The sequence below is a fragment of the Meleagris gallopavo genome, chromosome 4, assembly GCF_905368555.1.
Source record: "Meleagris gallopavo chromosome 4, MGAL_WU_HG_1.1, whole genome shotgun sequence".
In the NCBI taxonomy this organism is placed as follows: domain Eukaryota; kingdom Metazoa; phylum Chordata; class Aves; order Galliformes; family Phasianidae; genus Meleagris; species Meleagris gallopavo.
In genome coordinates, this window is record NC_139407.1 from 3,868,462 (window position 1) to 3,881,235 (window position 12,774).

General features: G+C 37.5%; 1 protein-coding gene across 2 annotated transcripts in view; it reads right to left on the reverse strand.

Moving 5' to 3' along the window:
- The window catches only part of MARCHF1 (membrane associated ring-CH-type finger 1), a 312,318-nt gene that overhangs the window by 132,487 nt on the left and 167,057 nt on the right, over positions 1-12,774 (reverse strand). For both annotated transcript variants that reach the window (XM_031553004.2, XM_031553002.2), the window contains exon 3: positions 11,675-11,753. The gene's annotated coding sequence lies outside the window, so the exon portion shown is untranslated. The remainder of the gene's footprint in view (positions 1-11,674; positions 11,754-12,774) is intronic.

Consider the following 12,774-nt stretch of genomic DNA (forward strand, 5'->3'; position numbering starts at 1 on the left):
CTAGATATTAAGAAGAAAATATTTACTATAAGTGTCGGGAGACACTGGAACAGGTTGCCCAGTGAGGTAGTGGAGGAGGCATTCAAGGCCAGGCTGGATGGAGCTGTGAGCAACCTGGTGTAGAGGGAGGTGTCACTGCCTATGGCAGGGGGGTTGGAACTAGGTGATTTTAAAGGGCCCTTCCAACCCAAACCATTCTATGATTCCATGAAATCACTCCCAGCTTTTCACTTCTGAGATTTAAAAGTTCCTACTGAAGATATAAACAAGATCATTGCCTAGAAAGAAGCATCACGTGCCTCTTACACAGTGAGGATGCACTCATAAACAGCTGCCACTAGGAAACTTGGACTGAAAAACAAAATCACAGGAAATAGTCATTTTTATAGGACTTTTGACAATCCCTTTCCCTGTTTTCACTGTTTTCCCTTTTTCAGTGAAAATTTTTTTATCAGTGGTAAACTAAAGAAGGCTGCCCATTTCAAGATTATGTACACTATGAACTTGCATCCATTTTCTGTTAATAAATTCTGCAAGCAGAGTACCATAGTTATCAATACGGTACTCAATATGGCAAACACACAGAAACATCTTCTGTCTCAAAGTAGACACTACATACAGACCACATCACAGGGGACTCCAGCTAATGTGTGAAAAACCTGTTTCTTCAATGTGTGGTGCTTTGTCTAATGAGGCATACGCATAAGTGATCATTTTAGAGCCTTGAATATACCAGTAGAAAATATTTGTATCTGCCAAGGTAAATCCAGTGACTGAAATGAACAAAGGCTTTGGACAATATTAGGTGATACTGTGTTTATTTAATAAGCACCAAATGAGCACCAAAAAAAAAAAAAAAAGAAAGAAAGAAAGAAAGAAAAAACAAAAGAAAAGCATTATAACTTCTGAAATACCTTTGGAAGATTTTCTTGACTCCTCTTTAATTGAGCTTTTCTCATTATTAAGTTCAATTTTGGTCTTACCATAAAAAAAAAATACATTAGATATCAAACATGCTTCATGACATCAACAATCCAATTCGTTCAAAGTAATAGGAATGTAAAACCATACTTTTGAAAACAAATGACTCCTAACATTAGCCAAATCTCCATTTCAGTCAAACGATAGTCTGGAGTGGAGTGGGGCCATTACTGAAGTCCAGCAGGCAAGGATGCATGCACAACATTTCAGCATTTCCCAGAGGGATGCATCTCAAAGCATCTTGAACAAAGACTGTATCCTTTAATTATTCACAAAAATTAACAAGGCAGATCCTGTTCTGATTGTTACTTTTTAATCATCCATTGATAAACTTCATACATATGATACTTAAAGAGTCATTTACTTCAAAAAAATCTATTCCATTAATAGCTTTTAGAATTTTATCCTAGTTATCTCTTGCTCACTTCCTCAAGTAACTCTCAGCTGCCTATCAAGATACTTTATAACCCACATTTCATCATACTGGCTTTTTCCAATGTAACCAATGAGTTTCAACCAACTAAAATGAAAAGCCATTACTCTTATCCCATTGAAATTCTCATCTCAGGCACCCAAGGAAAAAAAAAAAAAAAAAAAAGAGTCCTGACTGGTACTAAGGAAACCTGAAGCAACACCACAGAGAATAAGACTTATAATAACAATACAGTAACGTGCATTTACCAGAAATACTAGAAACCAGATGCCTTTGTGACACAAAGAAATGAATGAAGCAGTTTTGTTCTCCGCTATTACTCAGCAAAGAATGAAATCTTATTCAGAGCCTGAAGACGGGGCTGAGCTACTAACTTAAAAGTGCAGTGCCATGAGATTGGGTCACCCAAGGTGTAGCTATTAGCGACACCAAAGGCACAGCTATTTGTGGCACTGGGTCAAGACTTTCATTACATTCATATTGCAAAGACAAAATTTTCCCTTTCCTGCTGTGAAGCCCACTCTCAGGTTCAGCTAAAAACAGGTACAGCTCTGTTTTTAGGTAAGATCCACAGGTGCCCTACAGCTGCAATTCCGGGAACTGTTTCCTTTAGAGAAGTGCTGAAATTCCCCACCTCCCCCTGAGCACAAGTCTGTAGGGGTAAATGATGGGAAACAAAAAGCTGTAAGGATTCGCTTTGAATTACATAGGCCAGTTTACTCAACAAGCTGGATGACTGCGTACCACACACGTATGGCTGTCTGCTCTCAAGAGTTATGATTTCTCTGCAGTGAATCACCACTCCACTGCAATTTTCCTTACAAGCTACTTTTCAAGAAACATTCTTTCGATCGTGACACAAGAGATAAATGGATGGAGGAAAGAAGTTTACATGTTCAAAAGAAATGCCACAATAGTAAAACCTGACTTTCAGCCCATGCATGTTTTGTACATTTAGACAGCAGGCACTCCCACAGGAAAAGACTATTTCTTTATATGCATGTCATATTTAGCAAATTAGAATATTTACAGCCCTTTCCACCTCCCACTTCTTGAAATAATAACAGTGCTCAACTTACATCTGCAAACAGCAGTCTTGTTCCATTCAGAGACCACAATTAATCATAAGTATTGGGGTATTTTTATTGCCACAACCAAGGCAGACCATAGCTATGAATCACGTTAAAGCATATTGCAGATACAACCTAACAGGATCATATCAAAGCTCTGCATAATGAACAGAAGGAAGAGAGACTAGAGAAGATGAATGGACAAAAATGATGCTAAAATCTCAAATGAAACAAAAAATCTGTCATGCTCTCACTCACTCCATTTTTTTTGAGCAAACTGTCCCAGTTTCACAGAGACAGCTGTCACAGTCATAAAGATTCTCTATGAACTCTCCCAACCTGTTAGGCTCACTTACACAGTTAAAAGCTACAAAACTTTCACCTGTAGAAATACAGATGAGAAGGACAGATCATTTAATTGGAGGAGATGAATAAAGAATAAAAAACAAATAAAGCAATGAATGGCACAGAGAAAAGAAGATGAAATTTGTCAGGATGAAAGACAGGAAAGCAAAAGCCTATTAAATGAATCTGCAAAGACAAAAAATCATAACTTTTAGAAGGATGGAATTCTCATAAAACATAAAAGAATTCAGTAGCAGGTTGCAGTTAAGGCCATAATGACATTATGAGTCAGCAGATGACTACACACTCAGTTAAAAGCAGAGTTTCTAGGAAATACTAGCAAAGTCCAAATTTGAGTCCTAGACAGACTTCTGGGAGATAATAAAACGATAATTTTTAATTATAACTGGTTATGAATACACTCATCCGTGTGGTTTCACATCTGCATGTTTCCAGGATTTTAACATAGTACCAGTCCAATTAATAATTATAAAATATTACTACAGATATACTGAAACACATACCTGAAATATAACAGAACTACTGCTCATGGTGACCCTGTTAGAGCACAACTTAGAAAACTCTTATGTCAGTTGTTAAAAAAAACTGAAAATTAGAGGTTTTTTTCAGAAGAAAAAAAAAAAAAGTGACTTCCTTTTAGTTTGTTTCTCTCTTTAAAATTCTGCTTCTGTGTTAAGTCTTCTCTATTTCAGATACTCAGCTCCAGTTAAACAGAGCTGACACACTGTCCTCTCAGTAACCTGCTTGAGCAAGACTTTACCTGACATTTGCTCAAGGCATTTCTCATCTGCCTTCCTCCCCACCTCCCAAGATGTCACTTTTTCATTCTGTAATTTCCAATAGTCTTCTGTTTTAAGTGACACGGCAAACCTTAATGTTACAAAGGAATCATCACTGTAGGAAAGTTCTACCAGAATTTACTCCTCTATCACAAACACTACTCCTTCTAAGTTCAGATCTTCAGCTGCATTTGTACATAGGACTTGGGAAGGAAGGCCTAGGAACTATGCTATGTCAGACTAGGAGATGTCAATATTGCACAAACCCTTGTTTTTTCAAGATCTTCTGCCTAGCTCTATATAATATGTATTATATGTGTTGCTGGGCTACTCAAGGGGAAAAAAGGTTGCTAACAGTTAATATTTTATAGTTGAAAGAAAGCTGTGGGCAACAGAAGAGAGTAGCCGTGCCAGTTTACTTCTAGATTATTGACTGCTTACAGTGATTGATCACAAAATTAAAAACATATACAAGAAACATTGGTATTTACACTGCCCTCTTGTCAGCTGAACAGTTATTTCACATGCTCTTCTTTAGCTTATTTTCTGCTTAAATAAGCCTTCTGTTCATAGTCATGGTCACTTTGAAATATTACAAAGACCTGTACAAAAAAAAAAACCCAACCACGCTACATTAAGGTCTGACAAGTACAGAAGTCATACCGAATCTGAAAGCACCAGCCACCCACCAGAGATTACTGCACAATTGAAAAGCAGTGTTTTTACAACGCACACACAAAAGAATCAGAAAAAATTCCAGCCACAGAGACCCCATATTCATGGAGAACTAGTTATTTGTGGAGCAAAAGCACCTCTGAATATTCGGATTTCAAGCTAGTAAATTCTTATGACTCATGCAATGCAGTTTCTTTCTTTCTTTCTTTCTTTTGTAATAGACTACAACAAAAATAGTTACAGAGCAAGGATTTGCCTCTCCCATTCAAGATAAATTCAAGAAATCATACTTTATCTAGGAAACTTCATTTAGTGGCAGCAGAAATACTCTTTAGATCATTCTTTCATCAATCGGTCCAGAAAAACTGTGGAGTTCTTGGCCCGTTACATTAAGGAAATGCTCATAATTATCCCTGTGGGCTTTGTGGAAGGCAAGGAAAGTCAATGGCATTGTGGTCTCCAGGTAGAAATCTATTTCCTAAGACTGGCATCCGCAAAACTGCCTTCAGAATAACAAGACGCAATGTTTTTGTGCCACATCAATGTACAGGAAGAAAACAGCTGCTACAATGCTGGAAATTCAGGGAACCTCCCAGATATAAATCTCAGCTGAAAGGTAAGAGGGACGAATGTCATTTCTATCCTTGCATTTGTAGTTTAGAAACTTAGAAAAACCTCCCTTCAGCATTGTATTATTTAAATCTGAGAGAAACTTTCTTCTCCTCCCCTCACATCCGCTGCCCCAACTCCAGCATCTCACAATGCTCACGAGGAACAAGGGCACATCTGCAAAGTGCTGTAGGTATTTAGCACCACAAGCGGAAACATTTGAATCAAGAACCCTGGCTGATGCATGGGAATGAATGCACTACGTTTTACTGCTATTCCAGTACACATCTGAGTCCAAACAACAATAAAAGCTCAACCTGAGTTCTTTTCACTTTGCAGCAGAACAGCGAAGCAGGAGGAAAGCACGTGCCTGGTAATGACCTAGGCAGGCTAGGCAGGCTGCAGTTCTCCAGCTTTCCTTATGTTCAGAAGCTAAGGAAGCCACGGCTAGTGGCTCACAAATGCTGTTTATAAACTCACCAGCACTGTTCTAATAACTGCATGTGCATTCTGACACTACCTGAGGTGTAGGAAGTTTACATCTCAAGCAAAGCTGCATGCTGACCCAAAGATTAAAATACTTTTACTCAGTCACACTGATACTTTTGTCTCACATCATCCCATTGAAATTGCAGGACGTTTCTGTTGACTGCTGCTTTCAATTCTACTGGTGGAAATTTGGTATCAAACATCTTAAATAACACAAGTTTTTTTTCTAAGCCTGTGCCATTATTTCACCTTCAGCAAATTGTAGCGGTGTCCATCTGATTCTAACAAGGCATGAAATTATACTTCAGCAGAGTAATTTAACAAGCAACACCAGGAACAGGTGTTGTATTTCCTAGTATATCATCAGTTTAGAAATACCAACTTATTTTCCTCAGTATATCCTTTATTTAAAAAAAAAATAAAATACGTAAGTAGTTAAGCAAAGAATGGAAGAACTCTGCAGTTATTTTATTCTCCCTATTCTGCAAGATACCCTTGTACTAGCTGACGATCAGGAAGATGATTACAGTAAGCAAAAATGCTGTAATTATAACTGCTATCGCCCAGAATACGTTCACAGCAGCTGACACAAAAGCATAAGTCAGGTAGCATATGAGATTGAAGTTCAAATCCAAGTTTAGTTGAGAAAGACAAAAGGAAAGCATAGGGAGAGCAGAAGAAGATTCACCTCTAACAATCACTGAAACCTTGATCAGAGCTGTGCAGACATTCCTTGAAATTAATATACTCAGGGACTCACAATCTTCTACAGTAAATATCTATTGCTATCTTCTACTCAACTCTTCACTACTATCATGTATGATTTAAATTCTTTCTGCTCATTTTGATACCGTATTTTTGATTTTTCATGTGGTTAGTTTCATCTTCTGTGCAGCATGCACTGGACTCTCCTCAAGATCTCCAAATAAGCGAGCCAATCCTGTGTGCTCAGTGGAAACAAGAAGAGGCGTTTCAAACCTTTTTTCACAAGGCATGAGAAGAATAGGGGGGAAATCCACGTGCTCCAGAGATCCAGGAAGAGAGGTACATAGAGAAAATGAGGAACTCGTCTTGCATCTGAAAAGGTGCCTTTCAAGGACAGCAATGATTTACTATGTTGACTACGTAATCAGAACATTTCGGCTCTTAAAGTTCTATGAAAATGAATGGCTGTCACATTTAGAAATTGCCATGTTTCTACAAGCAAATCCAAGCACACTCTGTGCTACTATTTATTTTACATATAGCTTGATAAGATATCAAAACATTTAATATTTTAAAGGATAGCCAGTTAATAATCACTGGCTAAACACAGAAGACCCAGCTGAGGGTTATGCAAGGCAGAAAAAGATTGTTTTCTTATTTGCTCATCAACTAGCATTAACAGGAATTATGCAAATTTCCTTTGGAAATAAAATATAACAGCTACAGAAGTAATCATAATGAAATAATTACCACTATGATCTACAATATCAGTAAGTTACATTGTTACTCGTCTGTATTTAATGAAAGGCAGTTCTACAATACTGATTAACTCATTTGGGTTACTACCAGATACAATAAATGTATGATAAATACTTTAATCAGTATCACAATTAACAGTTATTATGGCATTATTTCTGGCAAAAAGACTTAAGACAAAGAACTTGGAACTACCTCATGTTTCATAATGTTCGATTTCTCTCTCTTCCAGCAACCTGTGCTCAGAATACATAATATCCTTTTTTCCTTTCGCCCATGTTGACTTTTTTCTGTTTATATCAATATGATGGTTGAATACGTGAATTCCAGAATCAGTTGCAGCCTTGAGTATAAAGCCACATAGATGCTGCTTTGAGACATGCCTGTGTGAGATTGTTCACAATTTCTTTAACAAGAAGTGAACAGGTTTAGCACTGAGATAGAGATGTATATAGAAGGACTTGAAACAAACCAGTCCAGCCATCTGTGAAAATACAGAGCGCTGCCATAGCTTCATTAACTTATTGACAACCAATTCAAAAGAGAATTCAAAGAAAACAGAACCAGAATTGCTTATCTACGGCAATCCAAGCAAGATTTAATTGATTAAATAGGGAATGCTGTTCCTTCTGGCCTGCCTATAGTACCAGTCAGAAGTTATTCCAAGCAGAAACTACATTATTACTTTTTTTATTTGGCCTTTATTAAATCAACAGTCAGTTTCTAGAACCATTTTCCTCTTCTTCCCAGTCTTTCTCTATGAACCGTGCTGTCAAAGCAGGCAGACTTAATGAAAACAGTATGTCCAAAGCTTAACAAAAACTCTGTATCGACTGATGTCAATCTCAGAAAACTGCTAGTACATTTATCTAATCATTGCTTACAAGCTTCTTCCCAGTATGAATTGTCCGCAGAAATTCTCAACAACATCTTTAGCATTTTAAATGCCCGTGGTCAGAATTGCACAAATAGACAATTTTTGAAGAAATTAAGTTCCTGACAGCATTTCAATACAAAAGCACAGAAAGGACATGGAGGTGCTGGAGCAGGTGCAAAGAAGGGCAACAAGGCTGGTGAAGGGCTTGGAGAACGTGGCCTATGAGGAGAGAGTGAATGAACTGGGGCTGTTTAGTCTGGGGAAGAGGAGGCTGAGGGGAGACCTTATTGCTCTCTTCCAATGTCTGAAAAGTGATTGCAGCAGGAGTGGGGTTGGTCTCTTCTCACTGGTGACAGGATGAGGGGAAATGGCCTCAAGTTGTGCCAGGGTAAGTTTAGGTTGGATATCAGGAAAACCTTCCTTACAGAAAGGGTTGTTAAGCACTGGAATAGGCTCCCCAAGGAGGTGGTTGAGTCACCATCCCTGGATGTGTTTAAAAACCATTTGGATGTGGTGCTCAGGGACATGATTTAGCAGAGGGCTGTTAGAGTTAGGGTAGTATGGTTAGGTTGTGGTTGGATTTGATGATCTTCAAGGTCTTTTCCAACCTGAGTGATTCTATGATTCTACATATATCAGAAGCAGAAGTACATCCTCCTTTCTGTAATGTCTAAATAAAATCCAGCTGCACAGAAGAGTATGTCAGCGCCGGCAAGGAGATGGAGTGCAGCCTTTGCTCACTCTTCCCAGGGCATCAGACAGCAGAAACACTAAGGGTTGAGGTTAGAGATGGAGAAATGGCCACTAGTGCCAAGGACTAATGACTATTACCAGTACAGCAGGTTTCAGAAGCAGAAGCTGTAGCAGCACTTCCTTCAAAACACAGTTCCTTTGCCCACGTGAATAAGGGATACGGTCTTGTTTTTTGCCATCCTTAGCCGCACTGCAGCCCACTGTAATTCTCAAATCCCTGGTCTTCAAAGAAACCTGCAACTCTACATAAGAACAGTACCATCTGCAGGATTTTTATATTGAGTGTACAAATACCTTCAACACTCCTGCTGAAGTGAAGTTATACCCAGAGGAGAATGGTTTGTGTAACAGCAAAAGCAACGGTAATGGAGTTTAGGACTACAGTACCTTTGTTCTAATTTAGGAATGCTCATACTCTGTTAGAATGTTGTGCACGTGATGATTTGATCTTAACAAACACCAGTTCACAGCATTTGGTAGGAGTACATATGAGTTCAGTTCTTAAGGCAGAGTAAGGCAGAGAAGAAAATACTGCTATCAGAGAAGAAAAGCCTGCTTGCATATTGCTGGCTCTCTATCCAGAACTCAGAGCTGTCAATCACTATATACTAACTGACAACTAATATTTGAAATGAAAGAAGACATGACTGTAATTCTGTTTACTCAGTAACCAGATTCTGTTTTCCCTTCTGTGGCAAGTTCCTAAAATTGTAAATCTGAGCTGTTACATCACCTAACTTGAACAGTTCGACATGTAACACGCACAGGCTACTCTGAAAAGTGAGGTTGTGGGCATGGAAAGCTCAATACAAAACCTAAAGCACGAATAAGTAGCTGCTGTTACTTCCACATACGCAAAGCTAAGAAGAGCAGAATGAGAAAAACTGCTCAGCTAATAAATCAGCACACACACGGCCCATCAGTGGTTCAGCTCTAACATCTCTTTTTCGTGACACTGACTAGAACAGTCTCACATTTAAGCAATTGGAATACACTGTAATGAACACTAATACACTGCTAGAGAAAAAGGTTGTTTCTACATTTAGTATCTTCCAACAGCTATCTTGTCAAAGAATTCCACGTTAAAAAAATCATCAAAATGCATTTGCATTTCCTATTAGTATTGAATTGTAAAATAATACATCAGCTCTATGCTTTTCTATGTTTCATTAGGGTATTTCCAGGACTTTTTGTCTGGGAGGCTACATGTCTGCTTTACAGTGCTCAACATACACCACGGCTCTCAGCTTTAGCACCTTGCCAGCAGTTTTCCTCCATGTTCTCACCTAAGACTCTCCCAAGTCAATTTGCTACCTTTGTCCCACTGTCTTACTTTCAGAGAACATATATTTATATCAAATAACTGATGCACACCTACATATATACATGTATGAAATACCTGCATTTCTTAGACAGATGTGAAGAGATGAATAAAGGAGTTTAAAAGAGAGGCTGAAGTAAGCTTTAGTAAAGTACATTTTAACTCTATTTCATCTCTTTTCAGTTTGCTTGTTTTTAAGGCTACAGTTAAGACGCTGGAAATCCACTTGCCCAAGAAGTGCTGAGCAATTCAATCTGGTGAACAATACAGAAAATTAGACAAATTCAGTTATTAAGGCAGCATGATCAGAGCAGCAGTTTCCCTTCTCTCTTCACTGACTTCATCATGAAAAGTTTCCTAGAAATGTCCTGGAATATCCCCTCCAGATTCTCTAATGAAACCAAAGGACATCCTTCAATGTCAATATACTTAGGATAACAGAGGACTAATTGCTGCAGTTTCCCAGCACTGTGAATACTAACAGAATGAAGAAAATAACGTTCAATTTTTACTTTACAGCAACAAAAAAAAAGCAGAACTCAGCTTCTAATTTCTAACAGAAATCTTTGCGTCTGCATTTAATTTGTGGCTGTTTCAACAGTTATATCAGAATAAAGACACACTAAGGAATTTTTTCGAGAGAATTATATGCAAATATCAAAACATTTCTGATACTTCATGAAAAATTTGACTTGTGGAAGACTAGAATTTGCAAGTTTTAGTTTAGTTGCAGGTTATGTTAAACTAAACTCCCTACACACTGCCCCCAGTCGTAGGAGCTGCCACTACCTTCAAAGGGAGTGCTAGATAAAAAAAAAAAAAAATAAAGAATCAAGACTGTTATTTTTGAAGTATAAAATAGACATTACCAATTCTGAAGCGCTATCAGTTAATATTTTCTCTCCCACAGTTCTTAAGAACTTGTTAATTAGATTATGCTTAGTTAAATAATTACATAAACAATGGTGATAATTAACATACTATTTAAATTCCAGATTGCAAATTTTTTTCTGTAAACTCTCAATTTCCTTCAAGATGTACTTTTTTTGGCATGAACCAACACACTTCCCATTGACATAATTTATTTTTGAATAATAACTCCTGATTGAGACTAAGAAGAGCTTCTGAATTCTGTTCTCAGCTCTGCCGAAAGATACACCAATCTGCAAAAATCCAGTCAGTCAAATGCTTTTTTTTTGTGTAAAATGGATTTTCTAATGTTTTCCTTGCAGTAGTGTTGAGAGGCCAAGTTCACTTCTCTCATACATAATAAATACTTTTACGTGGACAACTAAACTTAAGATGAAAACAAAAGTTTACATTCTTAAGTGGATTTTGTTAAGCAATGTATATAAAATTCAATGATTTCTCCATAGCTCAAAGAAAACTATTTTCTTCAAATAGCAAGACTGGAAGTGGTGCTATCATATCATTTAATAACTCTGGAAAATAAGACCATTTAAGAACAGGCTTGAGTCACCGCAGGCACCTATCTGCACAGGGAATCTTTTCATGCTTTCATACAAATTCGGATATTTTCTATCTTACATTTGGAGTTTCTAAAAACTAAGCTACTGCAGCCTAGCATATATTACGCTGCAAGCATAATCTATAATGATAAAACATGAAAAAAATTAATCATTCCATTCAATATCTTAACAGAAAAATGTGTCTATTTGTCCTATGCTGAAATAGTTGAAATCCAGTCAATTAATAATGGCACGGATTCAACACAAGGCATTTGGGCTGGGTTTTCTTCACAATCAAGCTGCAAGTCAAAATGCCAAAATAAATCTGTTCTTTTTTTCTCCAGAAATGTGAATATAACTTAGCATTTAACAACAGAAAAGTAGAACTTACAGGTAAAGCAATCTCTTAGGAAATTTCTGGTATGTAGGAGCTTCACATGGCCCTTCACATTACTTCCTGGTTTCATTTCCTAGAATAAACAGAAACAAGTCATATGAAACTAGCTGTATTATGTTGAAATATCACATAATGTATATAAAGAGCCTTAAACCATGCTGTTTGGAAACCTTAAACCATGTCACTTTGGAAAAAATATTAATACCAGTGTCTTTCAGATCATATAAGGGCTGATCTGAAAGTAATGCCTCCAATTTTATTACGTTGGCCCATGATGCCAGAGACAGATGGTGGTGGTACAGCAGCAGAGGTTGAACCTTCCCTCCTTTACATGTTGTTGTGACAGACGACAGCAGAGGGACAGTCTGACAAAATGGCTTCTGATACGGGAGCGTGAAGCAAATGAGTGTCACTGAATTCCTCCGTGAGGAAAAAATGGCACCCACAGACACTTGTTGAACACTGATGGAGACCAAACAGTAAATGTGAGCACAGTAAAGCAGTGGGTGGGTGGTGTGTTTCTGCAAGAATGCAGGCTCTTCTTCATTGCTGGTGAAAAATGCACAGCTGATGGTGGTGACAATGTTGAAAGACAGTATTTTGTAGCTGAGAATTTGCTCTATCATACTGTGCTCTTTGTATCTTTTGTAGTTTTCAAGGAAATCAATAGGCAGCATTACCTTCCAAGCAACCCACGTACAAATAATTCTAACACTGGACTTGAACAGTAGTCTTAAATAATATTTATCATTTCCTATGCTAGATACTGGTTCTCACTCGTATTTCTGTAGACTCTCAAACTGATTTGAGATAATTCTTGATCTCCCACAGGAGATCAGGCACAGGAAAACTATATATGAGCTTCCATTTATTAACCATAATGGTGGAAAAAGCCTTTTTGCAGACATTTATATATAGGATAAACAAATAAAGGAAAAATAAATTTATAAAGGATAAATAAAGCTTAATACAACAAAAAGACCAAAACAGATAATTATTTCACTAGTAATGTTTTTACACATATTTGCTTGCCAAAGAGTAAAATATAATAAAGATTTAATTCAGCTAGCTGTCTCAAAAGGGGAACAAATACA